Below are 24483 nucleotides of genomic sequence, written 5' to 3' on the forward strand. Positions count from 1 at the left end.
GTGTTGGCGAAAAATACTGTATACACCATGGACTACCAGAAAAACCAACAAATCTGTCTTGGAAGAAGTACAGCCAGAATGCTCCTTAGAAGTGAGGATGGTGAGACTTTGTCTCACATACATACTTTGGACCAGGAGTCCTTTAGAACTGTTAGTTGCCCTCTTTTATCAGGAGGGGCAGTCCTGGGAGAAGGACATCAAGCTCGGTAAAGTAGATAGGGAAAAAAAGAAAGATCCTCAAGAGATGGATTGACTTAGTGGCTGCAACAATGGGCTCAAGCATAAGAATTGTGAGGATGAGGTAGGACAGGAAAATGTTTCATTCTTTTGTGCATAGGGTCACTATAAGTCAAAATGGACTTGACGACACCTTACAACACAACAACATGTTAATGAGACTTAAGGAGATAAATTTCCATATGACCTATTTACTATGTTTTCTCCAAAAAGGAATGAAATAGGTACCTACATAATCTTCTATGTTATTTATTTATTTATTTGTGCTTTATAAGTTATCAGGCTATGACTCAAGAAAGGCCCTTAAATGAGTCCAGAAGTTCTCTGGAAAATTCATAATAAGCAATTAATCAGTGGAAGGCCTTTCTATATATTTATGCATTTCTTTCTATACATATGCTTAGGGTCTATTTTTAGATAACTCACAGACTCCTGGATCATGACATAGTGAGTGTTCTGAGTTGTACTGATCATGTGAAAGTAATCATCAGATGATGGAATCGCACTGTCTCCAAGAGAATATTGCCAGAGGGATAATACTAAAGGAGTGTTAGTATGAAAACGTTTCTCTGGAATAACTACCACCCTCTCCATTGTGTCCACACTTACCTCATGCATGGTGTTATGGATTGAATTGTGTCTCCCCAAAATATCTAAATCTAATCCTAACCCTACACTTGGGGAGTAATCTCATGTGGGAAAATAGGTTTCTCTGTTATATGAATAAGGCCATATCACTGTACTGTTTGTTTTAAGATATAAAATGAACAGATTAGTCTCAGAGAAGTAGGCAGAGATGGGGGAAGATCATGACATGAAGATTACCAAGGAACTGAAGAACAAAAACTGAAAAGAGACCAAGACCTTCCCTAGAGCCTACAGAAAGAGAGAGCCTTCTACAGAATTTGGGTTCTAGCCTTCTAAACTGTGCGAGAATAAATTTCTGTTTGTTAAAACCACTCACTTGTGGTATTTCTGCTATAGCTGCATTAAATAAAAAACCCAGCTGCATTAGGTAATGAAAATACATGGAATACCTAATTTTGAGATAAATGACTTACTTAGCTGTGGTTGTGTCACTAAGTACAATGTTAATAGGAAAAGACCAGTGCTATTGAGAGACACATATTTAACACAGGAACTCCCACCTTTTTATCTCAGACAATTGTTACATGCCTTGGCCCTTCATTCCTTGAGTTTCATTAATTAAAACACCTAACTCTTCTTACATCACAACAAACATATGAGTCATTGATAAGAACTGTGGAAGGAACATTTGAAAAGATGCATAGAAAGGTCCCTGCCATGAATTGAATAGTGTTCCTCAAAAATATGTGTCATCTTGATTAGGCCATGAATCCCAGTATTGTGTGGTTGTCTTCCATTTTGCGGTTGTAATTTTATGTTAAAGAGGATTAGGGTGGGATTGCAACACCCTTACTAAGGTCACATCTGTGATTCAGTGTAAAGGAAGTTTCCCTGGGGTGTGACCTGCACCACCTTTTATCTTACAAGGGATAAAAGGAAAGGGAAGCAAGCAGACAGGAGGGGACCTTATGCCACCAAGAAAGTAGCACCTGGAGCAGGGCACATCCTTTGGACTTGAGGTTCTTGTGCTGAGATGCCCCCAGACCAAGGGAAGATTGATGACAAGGACCTTACTCCAGAACTGACAGAGAGAGAAAGCCTTCCCCTGGAGCCAGTGCCCTGAATTCGGACTTCTAGCCTACTGGACTGTGAGAGAATAAACTTCTCTTTGTTAAAGCCATCCACTTGTGGTATTTCTGTTATAGCAGCACTAGATAACTAAGACAGTCACCAAACAATTATTTTAATTTGGTTTGGTTGAGTTGCCTTAATGAAAGTTCATAGAAATATCTTACAAGTTCAGCTATGTTGCTAAGGCTATATTCAAAATTAAAAGAAAATTAGGCTGCCTATTCTTTAACTTGAATATCCTGTGAAATGCAAATGGTTTATATATATACATATACACACATATACATATACATGTATGTATGCATCTGTCTATATATAGATATTACTAGCTTTATAGGCCATGTTGTTGTTGCTGTTATGTGCTGTTGAGTTGGTTCCAACTCATAGCGATGACCCTATGTACAACAGAACGAAACACTGCCTAGTCCTACACCATCCTCACAATCATTGCTATGCTTAAGTCCATTGTTGCAGCCACTGTGTCAATCCATGTCATTAAGGGTCTTCCTCTTTTTCACTGACCAGACTCTACCTTACCAAGTTCCAGGTACTGGTCCCTCCTGATAACATGTCCAAAGAACGTGAGACAAATTATAGGTCATACATATTCTTAAACAAATTATGTTTCAATACTACAGAGTATATGAATACAAACCACTGAACACTAAAATACTGAAATCCATTTATTCACCAGTACTTTTTGCAGACAATAAATGTTAAGACTGCAAATATAAATAGGATATTATTGTCACCACATATGCTGACTAAATCAGGACACTGTAATAAAAACTCAAAATATCTCATTGTCTTTACACATTAAAGATGTTTCTTACAGCAAAGTCTGATTCTAGTGTTCAGTTGGTAACATTCCGTGTGATGTTTCAGAACAGTGGCTTCTATTTAAAGCACCACCAGATTCTATAGCTACAGTGTTGGATAAGGTAGCTGTTGGCCACATGGGGTTCTTTAAATTTAAATTAATGAAAATGAAGTAAAATTAAGAATTCAGTTTCTTATTCACAGTAGCCACATGTCCAATATCTAATAGTCACGTATGCCTTGTGGCTACCATACTGGAGAGCACAAAATTATAGACCATATCCATCAACACAGAAAGCTCTACACAGCACTATTAGAGTCTTCTTGGAGTTTGCCTCTTGAGCCTCTTCGTTCGTGTATATGACAAGAAAGAAGAGAGCAAAATGGAGGATCATTCAAGAGATTCTAGAGTTCAGGCCTTGAATGAACTATTTCACTTATTTTTTATTTTTTAATTTTCTGTTTGTTAGAGCTAGGCACTAGTCCCCACATAAAAGCAAGGGGGAATTGGAAATATTTTCTTTAAGCCTAGGAAGAAAATTAAAACAGTTCTGTAACACACAGCATTGCCTCTGTACAGCCTGCCTTTCAAGCCACTAAGCACTTATTCCATTTACCTCTCAATGTGTAAAATACAGCCTCAGCCCCCTCTCCAAGAGAGAGATGCCAAACACACAATCTCTGCATCCAGCTTTAAGCCAATGCCTCTTGCATGGATAAGTCTCATTGGAGAAGTGAGCATTTATAGCAATGGCCAAGATAATTGAGGTTTTTCAACAAGTGTTTTTACACTGCAAACCATGATTCCATAATGCCCACAGAAGAAAATATCTAACACATTGAAAATGGAACCAATTTTTCTCTGTGAAAAATATAAAGACTCCTACAGACTTTTTGTTCTACAGAAGCACTTATAAGCAAAGGTTGACTTTAAGGGGGTGGAAACACATTTATTAAAATGCTTCTTTTTTTAAAATTTTTATCCCAAAATCTGTAGGCCATTCTTACAAAAAAACACTGCAGGCGAAACATAAGCACAGAGAGAAATTAAGACATCTTTTTTAACTTAATCAAATGAATTATTACGTAGTGATAATTACATCAATAATCTGTCAACCACTGAAATCTAAAATTTGTTTCTTCTCTCAAAGTCAACAAAGTAAGCTTGTATACATATTGTCATTTTATGCCTTTACCTGGTCAGAATAAGCAAATTCTATTATTAGGAATTAAATAGAGGAAAACAGCATGCCCAAGGGTTAAAACTTTAAAAAATAATCCTAGAATTAAAACAGAAAAAAAGTAATGAAAACACCATATTTGTAACTGGAATCTTTATATGAGGAAATATCAAAGAAAAAGTCAGGCAATCACTGAACAACAATGAAAATGCAAAGACGACTCCTCTCGGTTATAGCCCACAGCTGCGCTTGCACATCCTGGAAAATAAACAGCCTCAATTATAAACCTGGCACAAAGAAGAATGTTTGTGAGTTATAATTAATACAACTTACACGAGCTGATTTTCGCAGCTTTATGACCAGTGACCTACAAGTGAACATGATATTCCACATTAAAGTGTGGTTCCTAATTTAGAACTGATTAACATTTAATACACATAACACATGTTATAGGAACTAGGGCATGTACCTGAAATCTCGAAATTTCTTGAGAAATTGGAGAACAAATAAAGACAACATAGGCAGTTTAAGCATATACTTTAAGAAATTACTGTTGGCTTTAGTTAGTCATTCTAGCCTGGTAACTGATTTGCATATGACCAATGTAACAGTCATACATATAGATAGCTCTTCATTGCCTGGACTTTTTTTTTTTTTTAAGTAAACCTAATCTTAATCATAAAATAAGTAATTCACCATTTAAAATACCATTTTTCACTGGAACAAACAACATAAAATAGATTTGTAAATGAAATTGCTATTTCAGGTGCATACCAAAAATCAAACCCACTTCCATCAAGGTGATTCTGACTCATAGCAACCCTATAGGACGGAATAGAACTGCCCCGTAAAGTTTCCAAGGAGCGCCTGGAGGTTTCAAACTGCCGACCTTTTGGTTACCAGCCGTATCTCTTAACCACTACGCCACCAAGGTTTCCTTTCAGGTACATACTTGGGAAACTATTATGATATAAAGTTAAATTTCAATAGTAAGTTAAGTGTTGTACATTTATTTCTCTACTACACTGTCCCCCATGTGTCTGTCAGTTTGTCATACTGTGGGGGCTTGTGTGTTGCTGTGATGCTGGAAGCTATGCCACCGGTATTCAGATAGCAGCAGGGTCACCCATGAAGGACAGGTTTCAGCTGAGCTTCCAGACTAAGACAGTTTGAAAGAAGGACCCAGCAATCTACTTCTGAAAAGCATTAGCCAGTGAAAACTTTATGAATAGCAGCAGAACATTGTCTGATATAATGCTAGAAGATGAGACCCCAGTTTGGAAGACACTGAAAAGATGACTGGGGAAGAGCTGCCTCCTCAAAGTAGGATGGACCTTAATGACGTGGATGGAATAAAGCTTTCGGGACCTTCATTTGCTGATATGGCACGACTCAAAATGAGAAGAAACAGCTGCAAACATACATTAATAATCGGAACATGGAATGTACGAAGTATGAATCAATGAAAGCTGGAAATTGTCAAAAATGAAATGGAAGGCATAAACATCAATATCCTAGGCATTAGTGAGCTGAAATGGACTGGTATTCGTCATTTTGAATCGGATAATCATATAGTCTACTACCCTGGGAATGACAACTTGAAGAAGAACGGTGTTGCATTCATCATCAAAAAGAACATTTCAAGATCTATCCTGAAGTACAACGCTGTCAGTGATAGGATAATATCCATATGCCTACAAGGAAGACCAGTTAATACTACTATTATTCAAATTTACGCACCAATCACTAGGGCCAAAGATGAAGAAATTAAAGATTTTTATCAGCTGCTACAGTCTGAAATTGATCGAACAGGCAATCAAGATGCATTGATAATTACTGGTGATTGGAATGTGAAAGTTGGAAACAAAAAGAAGGATCAGTAGCTGGAAAATATGGCCTTGGTGATAGAAACAATACTGGAGATCAAATAATAGAATTTTGCAAGACCAACGACTTCTTCATTGCAAATACCTTCTATCACCAACATAAACGGTGACTATACACATGGACCTCACCAGATGGAACACACAGAAATCAAATTGACTACATCTGTGGAAAGAGATGATGGAAAAGCTCAATATCATCAGTCAGAACAAGGCCAGGGTCTGACCATCAATTGCTCATACGCAAGTTCAAGCTAAAACTGAAGAAAATCAGATCAAGTCCACGAGAGCCAAAATATGACCTCGAGCATATCCCACCTGAATTTAGAGACCATCTCAAGAACAGAATTGAAGCATTGAACACTAGTGATGGAAGACCAGGCGAGTTATGGAATGACATCAAGGACATCATCCATGAAGAAAGCAAGAGGTCATTGAAGACAGGAAAGAAATAAAAAACCCAGATGGATGTCAGAGGAGACTCTGAAACTTGCTCTTGAGCATCGAGCAGCTAAAGCAAAAGGAAGAATTCATGAAGTAAAAGAACGGAACAGAAGATTTCAAAGGGCCTCTCAAGAAGACAGAGTAAATTATTGTAATGACATGTGCAAAGAGCTGTAGATGGAAAACCAAAAGGGAAGAACACGCTCGGCGTTTCTCGAGCTCAAAGAACTGAAGAAAAAAATCAAGCCTAGAGTTGAAATAGTGAAGGATTCCATGGAGAAAATATTAAACGATGCAGGAAGCATCAAAAGAAGATGGAAGGAATACACAGAGTCACTATACCAAAAAGAATTAGTCGATATTCAACCATTTCAAGAGGTGGCATATGATCAGGAACCGATGGTACTGAAGGAAGAAGTCCAAGCTGCTCTGAAGGCATTGGTGAAAAACAAGGCTCCAGGAATTGATGGAATATCAATTGAAATGTTTCAATTGATGCAGATGCAGTGCTGGAGGTGCTCACTCATCTACGCCAAGAAATATGGAAGACAGCTTCCTGGCCAACTGACTGCCAGAGATCCATATTTATGCCTATTCCCAAGAAAACTGATCCAACTGAATGTGGAAATTATAGAACAATATCATTAATATCACAAGCAAGCAAAATTTTGCTGAAGATCATTCAAAAACGGCTGCAGCAATATACCGACAGGGAACTGCCAGAAATTCAGGCCAGTTCCAGAAGAGGACGTGGAACCAGGGATATCATTGCTGATGTCAGACGGATCTTGGCTGAAAGCAGAGAATACCAGAAGGATGTTTACCTGTGTTTTATTGACTATGCAAAGGCATTTGACTGTGTGGACCATAACAAACTATGGATAACACTGCAAAGAATGGGAATTTCCAGAACACTTAATTGTGTTCATGAGGAATCTTTACATAGATCAAGAGGCAGTTGTCCAGTCAGAACAAGGGGATACTGATTGGTTTAAAGTCAGGAAAGGTGTGCATCAGAGTTGTATTCTTTCACCATACCTATTTAATTTGCATGCTGAACAAATAATACGAGAAGTTGGACTACATGAAGAAGAATGGGGCATCAGGATTGGAGGAAGACTCATTAACAACCTGTGTTATGCAGATGACACGACCTTGCTTGCTGAAAGTGAAGAAGACCTGAACTACTCACTAATGAGTATCAAAGACCACAGCCTTCAGTATGGATTGCACCTCAACATAAAGAAAACAAAAATCCTCACAACTGGACCAATGAGCAACATCATGATAAATGGAGAAAAGATTGAAGTTGTCAAGGGTTTCATTTTACTTGGATCCACAATCAACAGTCATGGAAGCAACAGTCAAGAAATCAAAAGACGCATTGCATTGAGCAAATCTGCTGCAAAGGACCTCTTCAAAGTGTTGAAGAGCAAAGACGTCACCCTGAAGAATAAGGTGCACCTGACCCAAGCCATGGTGTTTTCAATCACATTACATGCATATGAAAGCTGGACGACGAATAAGGAAGACCGAAGAAGAGTTGGTGCCTTTGAATTGTGGTGTTGGCAAAGAATATTGAATATACCATGGACTGCCAAAAGAACTAACAAATCTGTCTTGGAAGAAATGCGACCAAAATGCTCCTCATAGGCAAGGATGGCAAAACTGTGTCTTACATACTTTGGACATGTTGTCAGGAGGAATCAGTCCCTGGAGAAGGACATCATGCTTGGCAGACTACAGGGTCAGCAGAAAAGAGGAAAACCCCCAACGAGGTGGATTGACACAGTGGCTGCAACAATGAGCTCAAGCAGAACAACGACTGTAAGGATGGCGCAGGACTGGGCAGTGTTTTGTTCTGTTGTGCATGGGGTCGCTATGAGTAGGAAGTGGCTCGATAGCACCTAACAACAACAACAACACTGCAGTGTATCTGTGAATATTCATGTTGAACAAAATCAACATTACGAGAATATAGAATCTCATGTGAATAATTTCTTTTACTCATGTAATAAAATATGAGGAACATACTCTATAGTTTTGCTGTAATAGAATCCTTGATGGAGATTTGTGCCTCTTAAGAAATAATTTAACCTTAATATAACATGTAATTTATAACATACAATCTTTTTTAAAAGAAAGGGAAAAAAATCAACAGCGTCGGTTTTCAATCAAAATATGTATTTCTCACACTATGAGCATATTGTTTTTTCTGTCTCAGCTATAAAGGTATTCTTTATGAAAAAAATGTTACTGTTTAGCCTATCAGGCTGAATGTTAGTGAGACATTTCTATGTAATACTCTATATTTATGATATTCTTCATTAGAAGTATTTGTATTAATTTGGGATATGATGCATGTATGCCGTGTGGTTTGAATTTCCAGTTCCTCTTTTCCGTGCTGTTGTGGTGAGTATGGTAACTCAGATAACTGATGCTACAAATAAAGGAAAGCAAAAATTATAATCATTTATTTGAAAAGTATTTTGTATTACATGAAGCCATTTGTATTGAAATGTAAGGTAGTGAATGAAGAAGTTGCTTTTGTTTGGTGCTGTCAAGTAAATTCCAACACATAGCAACCTCATGTGGCAGAATAGATTCACCAAACATTGCAATGGTGGTTGCTTCAGAGGAGAATAGTAGGACTGAGGTTGGAATAAAGGCTGGCTTTGGAGTCCCTGAGTGGTCCAAATATTTGATCTGCTCAGCTGCTAACAAAAACGTTGGAGGTTTGAGTGCACTCAGGGGCACCTTGAAAGAATGTCCTGGCAAACTACTTCTGAAAAATAAGCCATTGGAAACCCTAAGAACACAATTCTATTTTCACAGTCATGAGGTTGCCATGAGTCAGAGCACCATCAATGGCAAGTGTTTTTTTCAAAATTTACTGTATGTACTTTTAGTGCACATTTGTTATTGTGTGCTGGATACACTCTCTATTTATTACAGAACACCAAGAAAAACCAAGAATCAAGTCTCCATACCTAACTACGTGATTTTAACAGGGGCAGATATACCTTATGTAATTTCCTCTTAGCTAAGACCGGTGAGATGCTACTGATCAAGATTTTGAGTCTTGATAAATGAGAGAAAGGCTCAGAGACCATCAAATTTTTAACAGGTGATGTTAACTGTTCTCTAGTATATACCTTGTCCATTTTTACTTTATTAATGGAAACCATCACCTTAAGTTTTAGTGGCACATTTGAATAACCAGCAAACTTAGAAGCTCAATGTGACCATGTGACTAAGCTCTGCTTAATAAAATGTGAGCAAATGTGGTATGTATAAGTTATACATTTTCCATTTCCTTTTCCCTCCAGCCCTAAATATGGCACCAGATGTGATGGTGATAAGTCCACTGTGACAAGCTGTACAAAATCCATAACTTAAGCTATTTCTGTACAAAGATAGAAGAACCTGACCCATACCCTGAATAATCTTATATTTAGCCTCCCAACAGCTCTGAAATAGATGCCTGTCTTTGGATCATTTGGACCTCTTTGTTATAGTAGCTTAGGGTATATCTTATAAAAAATCTCATTTACAGTGGTTGAAGCAAAACTGACTCTACATAGAAACATTCTCATCATTGGTGGCAGAAGTACTAATAATACAAACATTCTGGAGACAATATTTGAGTTGTTTACTCTCTGAGCAATACCAAACTTAAGAGAAGAGGTAAGCTGGAACAATGAAATATAAAGGAAGCCCATACTTGTCTTATCTCACTCTATCAATATGAAAAATAATCCCTCTCATAACCCCCGGAAAAATTACATATATGTGTGTGTGTATAGGTAGAGATAGAGATATTTAAATATGGATATATATATATATATATAATTATTTTTTCTCAATACTTCCCAGTCTGGTCACACCAAGTACTACTCCAGCTTATTATAAATTTATTCTTCCCAGCACTGGCCATTATACCTCTATGTCTTCTAACACTTCCATTTCTTCAGCACCTAGGAAATGTCCAATAAAGCATAATTTACCTAAGAGGGACAGAAGTGAAACAAACTGAGAGGACAAAGATTAGAATTCTCTTAAGTGGACTGGAAAAGGAAAAAAGATGTAATATAGAGGAAAGTAAAAAACTTTTACGATAATAGTAGTGGTCAAAATTATTACGGGGTTCAAAAGAGAGCTGATAATTTAAAAAGAAAAACACTATGTATGAAATTTTTGTTATTGAGGAAATTGGGATGATAAGTTAATTAACTTAGTAAGATATATAGTTAAAGTCATTAGGAGGGAGACAGTTTGTTAAATTCATGTTTCTTCATTGATTATTGTATATACTCAAAGTTGTAATTGAAAGATTTATAATGTGTTTTGTTGATTACACAAAGGCATTTGACTGAATCATAACAAGTTATGAATAACATTTCAAAGAATGGGAATTCCAGAACACTTAATCGTGCTCATGTGCAACCTGTACATAGGCCAAGAGGCAGCCTTTGAACAGAGCAAGGGAATACCGTGTGGTTTAAAATCAGGAAAGGTGTGTGTCTGGGTCATATCTTTTCACCATACTTATTCAATATGTATGCTGAGCAAATAATCTGAGAAGCTGGACTATATGAAGAAGGTGGCATCAGGATTGGAGGAAGAGTCATTAACAACCTATGTTATGCAGATGACACAACCTTGCTTGCTGAAAGTGAAAGGACTTGGAGCACTTACTGATGAAGATGAAAGACCACAGCCTTCAGTATGGATTACACCTCAACATAAAGTAAACAAAAATCCTCACAACTCAACCAATAAGCAAAACATAACAAACAGAGAAAATGTTGACATAGTCAAGGATTTCATTTTACTTGGATCCACAATTAATGACCATGCAAGCAGCAGTCAAGAAATCAAATGATGTATTGCCTTGGACAAATCTGCTGCAAAAGACCTCTTTAAAGTGTTGAAAAGCAAAGATGTCATCTTGAGGGCTAAGATACTCCTGATCCAAGCAATAGCGTTTTTGGTCACCTCATATATGTGTGAAAACTGATCCATTGCTCAATAAGGAAAACCAAAGAAGAATTGACACATTTGGATTATGGTGTTATAGAAGAATATTGACTATACCATGAATTACCAGAAGAATGAACAAGTCTGTCTTAGAAGAAGTAAAACCAGAATGCTCCTTAGAAGTGAGGATGGAAAGACTTTGTCTCATATACTTGGGGCATGTTATCAGGCAGGGTTAATCCTTGCAGAAGAACATCAGGCTTGGTCAAGTAGAGGGTCAGCAAAAAAAAAGGAAGACCTTCTACGAGATGGATTGACATAGTGGCTACAACAATGGGCTCAAACACAGAGCAATTGTGAGGGTGGCACAGGACTGGGCATTGTTTCGTTCTGTTGTGTATATGGTCACTGTGAGTGGGAAATGACTAGATGGCACTAACAACAACAGCTAACTGAAAGATAAATTATGGATGGAAACTCAGCACCCGTTCTTTCCCTAGAAAACATTTTGCAAATCTTAACAAGTTAATGTTACCAGTTATACAGAAATACTGAAATAGTTACAATTCTCTGGTGGTCATACTTACACAATAATGGATAATTTCCAAGATTTAAAATATGTTTTAAAGTATTAGAAGATAAATTACCTTATGCCTTGTCTTTTCCTATACTTAAGTTACTAGATTCAGTTTCTATTATCCCATAGTATAAATTTAATCCTCAAGTCTTAATTGAAGCATGTACTTGAAATGCTGAGCCTTTTTCTTTAAAGCTTATTCATATCATACTTTAGAAATAATTGTGATTGACTCAAGTCTCATGGCTTCTCCAAAATTCTGCTTCCATGTTATAGTAACAGAAGTGTGACTTCAATTTTCTCTTTTGAAATAAGAAATGATTGAGTACAGTTTTGAAAAGAAGTCAAGAGCTTGTTTTCTCTGAATAATTCTGTAATTTTGTTTTTTGAGTGTAACATCATGGACGATGGGTTTAATGCTGATGAGGAAATTGCATTTAAGCCAGAAATGTAAGAAGGATTTGTGGATAAAAGAAATGCAGTGGATTGAAGCAGATAAAGCTTAATTAATGTGGCTCTATTCCAATGGAAAATTGTGGTTTTGACAGTTATGAAGAGAAATGTGTGGTTCAGAACTCAAAAACTCAATGATAGAGATGAATCAAGATATTAAAATAAATAGCAGCCATAAAGATATGGGTATGTTCAGTTGTATAACCATTTGGTTTTACTATGTGCATTTTTATTAAAATTGATTTCACAAGCAAGATATACATTTGGGCTATTACTTTATTATTACCTAAATGGAAGGACTTGAACATTTAAAGTATGACAATGGGAAAAGCCCAAGTATAATTTCCTCATTGTTAACAAAGAATGTGCATATTATTTCTAAAATTACACTAAACAATCAATAAATGGGATCTCTTATTATTTTTTTTTTCTTAAAGGATGTTTAACCACATCCTTATGTTAAAAATAAAGCTGTTTATATTTCCAAAAGTGGAGAGTATGAATAGACAAGACAGAGACAGCACCTGGTATGTGTCTTTTTTTTTTTAGTGAGGGTGGTATTGTACTTTATTAAAGAACTCCAGATGAAAAAATTCTTTCAGGGTACAAGACTTTAATTGAAAAATGGATTTGTTAAAATCTTTAAATGCTTTAGAGTTTCAGGTGGTTTTGAACCTATCCAAGAAAGGAAACTTAAAAAAAATAAAAGTAATCCATCAATGCCTATTACAGCTGACTTGAGCTTGATTTCTATATTATCACCACATTATTAATATTTGTGAGGTTTTATAATTCATTTCATTTTAACATATAAATTACTAATCACAAAATGCAAATAACATAATCAAATTATTCTGTTTCCTCTCCCCAAATGTTACCTGCAATCCAATGCATCAAACTTCAGTGAGGAAAAGAATCTTCCAGGAAATTAGCAAAGAGGACAAAAAATGGCTGAACTTTACAGTTAACTGGCTGCACATTTATTTGAATTAAACATTTAAATGTGGCTAATTAACTCATTAACCTTTACATTAAAAATTCTATTTCACACTGTGTACTACACCTCAGTTCAGATGTGGTTCAGGTGTTACTTAATTAAACCTAAGGCCACGATATTTGTGCAAAGATTCTCTATTAATTCACTTATTAAGAGGTCATAAGCTTTCAGGAAAACTTCCATATATATTTTACTTTTACTTTGCTACTAACCAAGTTTCACTCTCAATAATATACCTCTTAAAAATTTGATATAAAAAATACATATTTTTCTAACAGGTTAGTGGTATAAGTATGAGATTTTCAAATATAAGTGTGATTGGGATTATACTTTATTTTTACCAGTTAAACATTTTCATTTCAATTTTGTATTCCATTTACACTATCTAATGTTCATTTTTAATTAAAATCAAGAATATTTGGAGAGGTGAAGACAAAATGGTACTCTAGACAGGCTCACGGTGCCATCCCTTTCCAGTAAAGACTAGAAAAACTAAGTAAAACAGATACAAATGTGAATCCTTGAACCCTAAGCATCAAATGAAGGGATAGAGAACTAGATCAAACACTGAATGGAAGAGTAAACTGACAGAAAACAGAGAATGAAGAGAGATACAGAGTGAAGGTCCCCTACCAATTAACACAGCACAGCATCACCATTTTGGAACACAGCCATCAATTACCTGAGACAGGAAGTATATAAAGGCAAATTTACGGAACTCCCAACAGGAGAGAGAGCACTCAATAACCAGAAAAATACATTTTCTACCCCTCGCTTTTCTGCTCCATATGTCATCTCCTCCTTCTTCCCACCAATGCCTGCTGTGTTGCCATGTGTCCCCAGAATTCAGGCCTGCTTCTACCCTGGGCCTGCACCACCCCTCCCCTCCCTCTGCTCAAACAGCTGCTGCATAGGGGGAGGTGAGCCTGCACAACTTCTGATCTAACACCCTCACTTATCAGATGAGGGACTGTGCATGCTCCCACACCAATGGGCCAACATCAGCAAGCAGTCAGTGCCTGCCCAGCCCACCCTCAGCCACCTGGACAAACCAGTGTACAGCAAAGAGGGATGGCCCTACTTGCTGGTGACCTGCCCACCCAGACAAGGTGGAGACAGTTATTGTGCCCATAGATGAGCAAGCGGCAAAGCACGTCAGCCCTCCTGCACTGATATATCAAAACAAAACAAAAAATGAGGATGAAACAAATGAATATAAAATCAATAAATAAAGAAAAAATATACTTTAGTGTCTGAGAGATAGCAGACAATATGAAAATATACAAAAAAAAAGCAGAACAAGACGATTCCAGCAATCGACCAAAATAAAGAATCAAATGACCTGGTAGAAGGAAAGGCAGGGGAGCTACCTTATATGGAATTCAAAAGGCTAATATTTAAAAAATATTTAGGGCTCTTCAAATGATTAGGAAAGAGGTCAATGAGAACAAAGACAAAGCCAAGGAAGAAATAGACAAAATCAAGGAAAGCACAGACAAGATCAACAAAAACAGCCAAAATCAAGGAAAACACAGACAAAGCAATACAAAATTTCAGGAAAATAATACAAGAACAAAATGTCAAAAGAAACAATTAGAAAGAATACAAAAAAAAAAAAAAAAAAGCAACTACAAATCCAAAATATAACAACAGAATTTCAGAAATAGACAACTCAACAGGAAGATTTAGGAGCAAATTTGAAAAAAAGGACAGAATCAGTGAGATTGAAGACAAATCCAGGGATGCCACTTTGTTTGAGGAAAAATAAGAGAAAAGAATGAAGAAAAATGTACAAAACTTAAGAATTATGTGGGACACAATCAAAAGCAAAAATTTTGCATGTGATCACAGTTCCAGAAAAGGGTGAGGAAATGGAAAACACAGAGAAGATTATTGAAGATTTGCTGGCAGAAAACTTCCCAAATATCTGAAAGACATAAAGCTGACCATCTAAGAAGCTCAGCAAACCCCAGATATGATAGATCCCCAGAGAAATCACCAAGACATATCATAATCACACTCGCCAAAACCACAGACAAAGAAAAAATTCTGAAAGCAGCTTGAGAAAAATCACTTACAAAAGGGAAACAATAGGACTAAGCTCTGATTACTTGGCAGAAAATATGCAGGCAAGAAGACAATGGGATGACATATATAAAATCTTGAAAGAAAAAAACTGCCAACCAAGAAGAATATACCCTGCAAAACTCCCACTCAAATACAACAACAAAATTAGGACATTTCCAGAAAAACAGAAATTAAGAGAATTTGTAAAAACCAAATGAAAGTTATAAGAAATATTAAAAAAGTGTACTTCACTTAGAGAACAAACAACATCAGACAATAACCTAACTCTAGGACACAGGATAGCATCAGCCGGATAACAACCCATGTAAAGAAGTCTCAATAATAAAACAAGTTAAAAGACAAAATAGGGAAAGAAAGACTTCAATCTGAAAATGACAACAATGTCAAAACAATAAAAGGAAGAATAAAAGATGCAGGTATAGAACTTTCAAATGAAGGGGAACTCAAGGCAATATCAAGTAACAGGACTATTACTTGTGGTAAGGGTAAATTTCAAGATAACCAAAAAGAAAGTTAACAAACCTACTAATCAAAATAAAAAAGAAGAAATACATAAAGACTCAGTAAACAAAATGTCTTTAAAAACAAAAGAAAATCCTCAAAAGAAACTCATACAAGAAATAAAAAGAACAAAGGAAATGTCAGCACCACACACACACACACAGAGCACACACACAGAGCACAGCAACATGACAGCAATATCTATAAATAATCACACTGAATGTAAATGGCTTAAATGCACCCATAAAGAGACAGAGAGTGGCAGAATGGATAAAAAATATGACCTATCAATCTGCTGTAACAAGCAAACAGTAACCAAAAAAGAGCAGGAATCACAATACTAACTTCAGATAAAATAGACTGTAAGGAAAAATCAACCATAAAAGATAAGGAAGAGCATTATATAATGATTAAAGGGACAATTCACCAGGAAGACATAGCCCTAATCAATACCTACACACTCAGTGACCAAAAACAGGGCTTCAAAGTACATGAAACAAACACCAACAGTGCTGAAAAGAGAAATATATACAGTTCCACAGTAATAGTAGGAGACTTCAACACACCATTTTCAGTAAAGGACAGAACATCTAGAAAGAAACTTGATAAAGACACAGAAAATTTAAAGACCAGTCAATCAACTTGATCTCATAAACAAACCAAAATCCAAACCCATTGCCATTGAGTTGATTCTGACTCATAGTGACCCTATAAGACAGAGTTGAACTGTCCCACAGTTATCAAGGAGTGCCTGGTGAATTTGAACTGTCAACACTTTGGTTAACAGCCATAGCTCTTAACCACTACACTACAAGGGCTTATAAATCACTCAACCAAGGCACATGGACCATTCTCCAGAATAGACCACATTTTAGGCCACAAAGAGCCCTCAATAAAACCAAATCATTGTAATAATAAAGAGCATTTTCTCTAATCATAATGCCATAAAAGTGGAAATCAACAACTGGAAGAGCAAGGAAAGAAAAATTAAATACATGACCACTGAATAACACCTTTCTTAAAAACAACTCGGTAATAGAAGAAACCAAAGAGGGAATAAAAATTCCCAGAATCAAAGAGAATGAAAACACATCATACTAAAACTTTTTGGACACAGCAAAAGCAGCACTCAGAGGTCAATTTTTGGCAAAATAGGCACATATTAAGAAAGAATGTGCCAAATTCAGAATATACAGCCTTGCAACTTGAACAAATAGAAAGAATATATTCCCAAGCCACCAGAAGAAAGGCAATAATAAAGATTAGAGCAGAAATAAATTAGAGACCAAAAAAACAATAGAAGAGTCATCAAGACCAAAAGATAGACCAAAAAAACAATAGAACGAGTCAACAAGACCAAAAGCTTGTTCTTTTAAAAGATCAACAAAATCAACAAACCATTGTCCAAACTGACAAAAGAGAAACAGGAAAGGAAGCAAATAATTCAAATAAGAAATGAGATGCAGGACATTGCAACAGACTCAACTGAAATAAAAAGAAAAATAAGAGAATACTATGAAAAATTATACTCCAACAAATTTAGAATCTAGGGAAAATGGACAACTTTCTAGAAACACAATACTTATCTAAATTAACACAAGCTGAGATAGTTTTTTTAGAGATAGAGAACCATAACAAGAGACAAGACTGAAAAGGTAATAAAAATCTCCCAACATAAAAGTCCCTGGCCCGGACAACTTCACCAGAGAATTTTACCAACATTCAGAGAAGAGCTGACACCAATACTACTCAAACTATTTTAGAGTATAGAAAAGGATTATTCCTGAACTCATTCTATGAAGTTAGCATAACCATGATACCAAAGCAAGGCAAAGACACCACAAAAAAAAAAAAGAAAATTGCAGATCAATATCTCTCATGCATATAGATGCAATAATTCTCAACAAAATTCTAGCCAATAAAATTCAGCATCATATCAAAAAAATAAGACACCATGACGAAGTAGGATTCATACCAGGGATACAAGGGAATATTATTTGAAAATCTATCAATGTAATCCTCCACTTGAATAAAACAAGAGAAAAGAAACACGTGATTATCTCAATCGACATGGAAAAGGCATTTGATACAGTCCAACACTCATTCTTTGTAAAAATTTCTCAATAAATAGGAATAGAAAGGCAATTATTCAACATAATAAAGGGCATCTATACAAAACCAACAGTCAACATCTTAACAAAGAAAGGCTGAAAGCATTCCCCTGACAATGAGAAGAAGATAAGAATCCCCTTTATCACCACTCCTATTTAGTTTTGTGCCAGAAGTTCTAGCTAGAGCAATAAGTCCAGAAAAAGAAATAATGGTCATTCAAACTGGAAAGGATGAAGTAAAACTGTCCCTATTTGCAGATGATATGATCCTATACAGACAGAACCCCAAAGATTCCATGAGAAACTACTGGAACTAAAAGAAAGATTCATCAGGGTAGTAGGATACAATAGAAACATAAAAAATTCAGTTAGATTCCTATACACCAACAAAGAAAACTTTGGAAATAAAATCAAGAAAACAATACCATTCATGATAACCCCTAAAAAGATAAAATGCTTGAGAACAAATCTAACCAGGGATGTAAAAGACCTACACGAAGAAAACTACAAAACACTATTGCAAGAAACCACAAGAGACCTACATAAATGGAAAAACATACCATGCTCGTGGATAGGAAGATTCATCATTGTGAAAATATCAATTCTAATCAGAGCGATCTATGGCTATAACGCAGTCCCAAACCAAATATTAACAGCATTTTTTAATGAGATGGAAATTTTTTTTTTATATATATGGAAAGGAAAGGGGCCCCAGATAAACAAAGAATTGTTGAAGAAAAAGAACCAAGTAGGAAGCCTCTCACTACTTGATCCTCAGAATCTGCTATTCAGTCATTTTTTTTTTAGTCAAAACAGCCTAGTACTGGTAAAAAAAACAGACACATAGAACAGTGGAATAGAATTGAGAACCCAGACATAAATCCATCCAACTGTGGTCAGCTGATCTTTGACAAATGACCAAAGTCCATTAAGTGGAAGGAAAATATACTCTTTTTAAAAAATGAAGCTGGGAAAACTGGATGAAAAAATGAAGCAGGACCCATACCTCATACCTTACACAACAGCTAACTCAAAATGGATAAAATACCTAAATGCAAAACCTAAAACAACAAAGATCATGGAAGAAAAAATAGAGACAATGCTGGGTGCCCTAATACATGGCATAAATATGATACAAACCATATCTAAGAATGCACAACCACAGATAAACTAGATAACTCAGAGCTCTTAAAAATTACACATTTGTGTTCATCAAAAGGCTTCACCAAAACAGTATAAAGAGAACCTACAGACTGAGAAAAAAAATTTGGCTATGACATATCTGACAAGGGTCTAATTTCTAAAATCTATAGAATACTCCAGTACCTCAACAACAAAAAGATAATCCAATTAAAAAATGGGCAAAAGATGTAAATGGACACTTTACCAAAGATAACATTCAGCGGAGCCAAGATGGAGTAATAAACAGGCGCTTCCAGCGAGCCCTCTTTACAACAAAGACCCAAGAAAACAAGTGAAACGAGTATATTTGTGACAAGCTGGGAGCCCTGAGCTTCAAAGGTAAGCTTAGAAAACAATCTGAGAGGCAGGGGGAGGAAGAGACCATTCAGAAGCAGAGAGGAGTTACTGGACCTTAATCAAGGGGAGCCCTCAGGCACCATTCCCGGAGAGGCAGCGATGGCGGGCTGGTACTACCCTACGGCTGCAGTTTCCTCAGGGAGAAACAGCCAGTCACACAGCCTACTGACACCTCTGGAACCAGAGAAGAACGGCGCTCTCAGCAAAAGGTAAGTACTTGCGTATATTTTACCACACCCCCCCACCCCAAAACAGTTTCAGCGGCTGAATTCCCAGGGCCTGAGATAGGCACTATTGAGCACCTAAAGGCATCCTCCCGGCCTTGGGGAAGGAAAAAATTTGCAACTGGGGGGAAAAGATAATTTGCTAGCTCCACTAACCGGGGGAGCTCAGGACAGAAGCTGCTCCTGTCCTGAAACCGTCTGTGGACTTTGAGCACCTTTCCCGTCTGCATGGACCTGTGTGGGCCTATTTCGGGAGAATAGGCCCTTGTTTGTGTTTGATATTTGACATTGCTTTGCCTATTAAACAAGGTTCTCACCTACCCATATCAGGTACTAAAGACTGGTAGCTCCACTAAGGTCACACAGCCACCCACGACAGGGGTCCAAAGATAACTGGTACCTCCCAGTCCTTACAACAAAAACTTTGGGTGCCCATGGTCCCTCTGCAGAACCCACCCACCTGCACGCTCTAGGGGACAGGGACACGTTTTCCTCAGAGACACTCGGGGGTTGTTTCTCAGTCCTCTGCCTTGTTCAGAGCATAACCCCCTGCTGCAATGAGATCCTGGTATATATGCCAATCACCCCTGCTCCTCCAAGACTGTAGGACACAGCCTGAACCACACACATGATGATCAGCTCCCTGGAAACCTGAGCTGAATTCATACAAGAAAACTGAATAGACTCCTAGACCTATATACATGATAACAGCTCTAGCCATCTGGGGACAGGATGTCAGAGCTCCAAAGGTGAAAATCTTCAAGCTAGCTCACTCAAGCAACCCATAGGGGTATACCAAAACAAAAGAAAGCAAGAAGCTATGACACAGTAAGCAAACATAAACTAATATGATAACTTATAGATGGCTTGGAGACAACAGTCAATATCAAGTCGCATAAAGAAACAGACCATGATCACCTCAACAGGCTCTCAAAACAAAGAACCCAGGGATATTCTAGATGAAAGTGCATTCCTGGAATTACCAGAGCCAGAATACAAAAGTTTAATATACAGAACCCTTCATTAGGAAGGAAATGAGACAATACCAGAACAAGCCAAGGAACACACAGATAAAGCAATTGGAGAAATTAGAAAGATTATTCAGGAACATAATGAAAAGTTTAATAAGCTGGAAAAATCCATAGACAGACAGCAATCAGAACATTAACAATAAAATTACAGAAGTAGACAACTCAACAGAAAGTCAGAGGAGCAGAATTGAGCAAGTAGAAGCTAGAATTTCTGAACTTGAACTTAAATCACTTGGCACAAATATATTTGAAGAAAAATCAGATAAAAGAATTTTTAAAAAATGAAGAAACCTTAAGAATCATGTGGGTGGGTCTCCATCAAGAGAAATAACCTACGAGTGATTGGAATACCAGGACAGGGAGAGATAACAGAAAATACAGAGAGAATTGTTGAAGATTTGTTGGCAGAAAACTTCCGTGATATCGCAACAGTTGAGAAACATCTATCCAATATGCTCACTAAACTCCACATAAGGTAGATCTTAAAGAAAATCACCAAGACATATTATAATCAAACTTCCCAAAACCAAAGATAAAGAGAGAATTATAAGAGCAGCGAGGGATAAACGAAAAGTCACCTACAAAGGATAGTCAATATTTGTTGGCAGAAAACTTCCCTGATATTGTGAAAGATGAGAAGATATCTATCCAAGATGTTCATCGAACTCCACATAAGGTAGATCTTAAAAAAAAGTCACCCAGACATATTATAATCAAACTTGTCAAAGAAAAAGAGAGATTCTAAGAACAGCGAGGGTTAAAAGAAAAGTCACCTACAAAGGAGAGCCAATAAGAATAAGCTCAGACACCTTTTTTACTCGGCAGAAACCATACAGGCAAGAAGGCAATGGGATGACATATTTAAAAAATTGAAGGGAAAAAATTGCTTGCCAAGAATCATATATCCATCAAAACTGTCTCTTAAATATGAAGGTGAAATTAAGACATTTCCAGATAAACACAAGTTGAGGGAATTCATAAAAACCAAACCAAAACTACAAGAAATACTAAAGGGAGTTATTTGGTTAGAAAATCAATAATATCAGGTATCAACTCAAGACTAGAACACTGGGCAGAGCAACCACAATTCAACCCAGACAGGGAATTCCAAAAAAACCAAGCAAGATTATATATAAAAAAGCACAAAACAGGGTAACAGTGATGTTGTTATATAAAAGAAGGCAACATTAAAATAATAAAGAGCGGTTAAGAAATGTAATCATACACCTTCCATATGCAGAGACAGCTACAGTGAGACAAAGAAGTAAAAGTTAGTTTTAAATTTAGAAAAATAGGGGTAAATACTAAGGTAACCACAAAGGAGACAAACTATCCTACTCATCAAAATAAAATACAAGCTAAAAATAGAGACTCAGCAGAAACAAAATCAACAACAATAAATATGAGGAAATGACAATATGTAAAGATAATCTACTCAGCAAATAAAATTAAGTGGGAAAAAGAAACTGTTAACGACACACAAAAAAGATATCAAAACAATAGCACTAAATTCATATCTATCCATAATTACCCTGAATGTAAATGGACTAAATGCACCAATAAAGAGACAGACAGTGGCAGAATCGATTAAAAAACAAGATCCGTCTATATGCTGCCTACAAGAGACACACCTTAGAGACACAAACAAACTAAAAGTCAAAGGATGGAAAAAAATACATCAAGCAAACAACAATCAAAAAAAAGAGCAGGAGTTGCAATATTAATTTCTGACAGAATAGACTTTAAAGTTAAATCCATCAGAAAGGATAAGGAAGGACACTATAAAATGATTAAAGGGACAAAACACCAAGAAGATATAACCATATTAAATATTTATTCACCCAATGACAGGGCTGCAAGATACATAAAACAAACTCTATCGGCATTGAAAAGTGAGATAGATAGCTCCACAATAATAGGAGACTTCAACACACCACATTCGGTGAAGGACAGGACATCCAGAAAGATGCTCAATAAAAACATGGAAGAACTAACTGCCACAATCAACCAATTTGACCCCATAGACACATACAGAACACTCCACCCAACAGCAACCAAGTATGCTTTCTTTTCTAGTGCAGATGGAACATTCTCTAGGATAGACCACATATCAGGTCATAAAACAAGCCTTAGCAGAATCCAAGACATTGAAATATTACAAAGCATCTTCTCTGACCATAAGGCCATAAAAGTGGAAACCAATAACAGGAAAAGCAGGGAAAAGAAATCAAACACTTGGAAACAGAACAATACCCTGCTCAAAGAAGACAGAATTATAGAAGACATTAAGGATGGAATAAAGTAATTCACAGAATACAATGAGAATGAAAACACTTCCTATCAGAATGTTGGGACATAGCAAAAGCGCTGCTCAGAGGCCAATTTATATCAATAAATGCACACATCCAAAAAGAAGAAAGGGGCAAAATCAAAGAATTATCCCTACAACTTGAACAAATAGAAAGAGAGCAACAAAAGGAACCCACAGGCACCAGAAGAAAACAAATAATAAAAATTAGAGCTGAACTAAATGAAAAAGAAAACAGAAAGACAATTGAAAGAATTAACAAGACCAAAGTCTGGTTTTTGAAAAAAATCAACAAAATTGATAAACCACTTGCCAAACTGACAAAAGAAAAACAGGAAAGGAAGCAAATAATCCGAATAAGAAATGAGATGGGTGATATTACAACAGACCCAACTGAAATTAAAAGAATCTTATCAGATCACTATGAAAAATTGTACTCTAACAAATTTGAAAACCTAGAAGAAATGGATCAATTCCTAGAAACACACTACTTACCTAAACTAACACAGAGGCAGAACTAAATAGACCCATAAAAAAAGAAGAGATTGAAAAGGTAATCAAAACACTCCCAACAAAAAAAAGCCCTGGTCCAGACAGCTTCACTGCAAAGTTCTACCAAACTTTCAGAAAAGAGTTAACAACACCAAAGCTAACTGTATTTCAGAGCATAGAAAAGGACGGAATACTACCAAACTCATTCTATGAAGCCACCATATCCCTGATACTAAAACCAGGTAAAGACACCACAAGAAAAGAAAATTATAGACTTATATCCCCCATGAATGTAGATGCAAAAATCCACAACAAAATTCTAGCCAATAGAATTCAGCAGCATATTCAAAAAATAATTCACCATGACTGAGTGGGACTTATACCAGGTGTGCAGCAATGGTTCAACATTAGAAAAACAATTCATGTAATCCACCACATAAATAAAACAAAAGACAAGAATCACATGATTTTATCAATTGACGCAGAAAAGGCATTTGACAAAGTTCAACACCCATTCATGATTAAAACTCTCAGCAGAATAGGAATACAAGGAAATTTCCTCAACATAATAAAGGGCATTTATACAAAGCCAACAGCCAACATCGCCCTAAATGGAGAGAGCCTGAAAGCATTCCCCTTGAGATCGGAAAGTAGACAAGGATGCCCTTTATCACAGCTCTTATTCAACACTGTGTTGGAGGTCCTAGCCAGAGCGGTTAGACTAGATAAAGAAATAAAGGGCATCCAGATTAGCAAGGAAGAAGTAAAAGTATTTCTGTTTGCAGACGACATGATCTTATACACAGAAAACCCTAAGGAATCCTCGAGAAAACTACTGAAACTAGTAGAAGAGTTCAGCAGAATATCGGGATACAAAATAAACATACAAAACTCAGTTG

Source organism: Loxodonta africana, chromosome 25 (assembly GCF_030014295.1).
Source record: "Loxodonta africana isolate mLoxAfr1 chromosome 25, mLoxAfr1.hap2, whole genome shotgun sequence".
In the NCBI taxonomy this organism is placed as follows: Eukaryota; Metazoa; Chordata; class Mammalia; order Proboscidea; family Elephantidae; genus Loxodonta; species Loxodonta africana.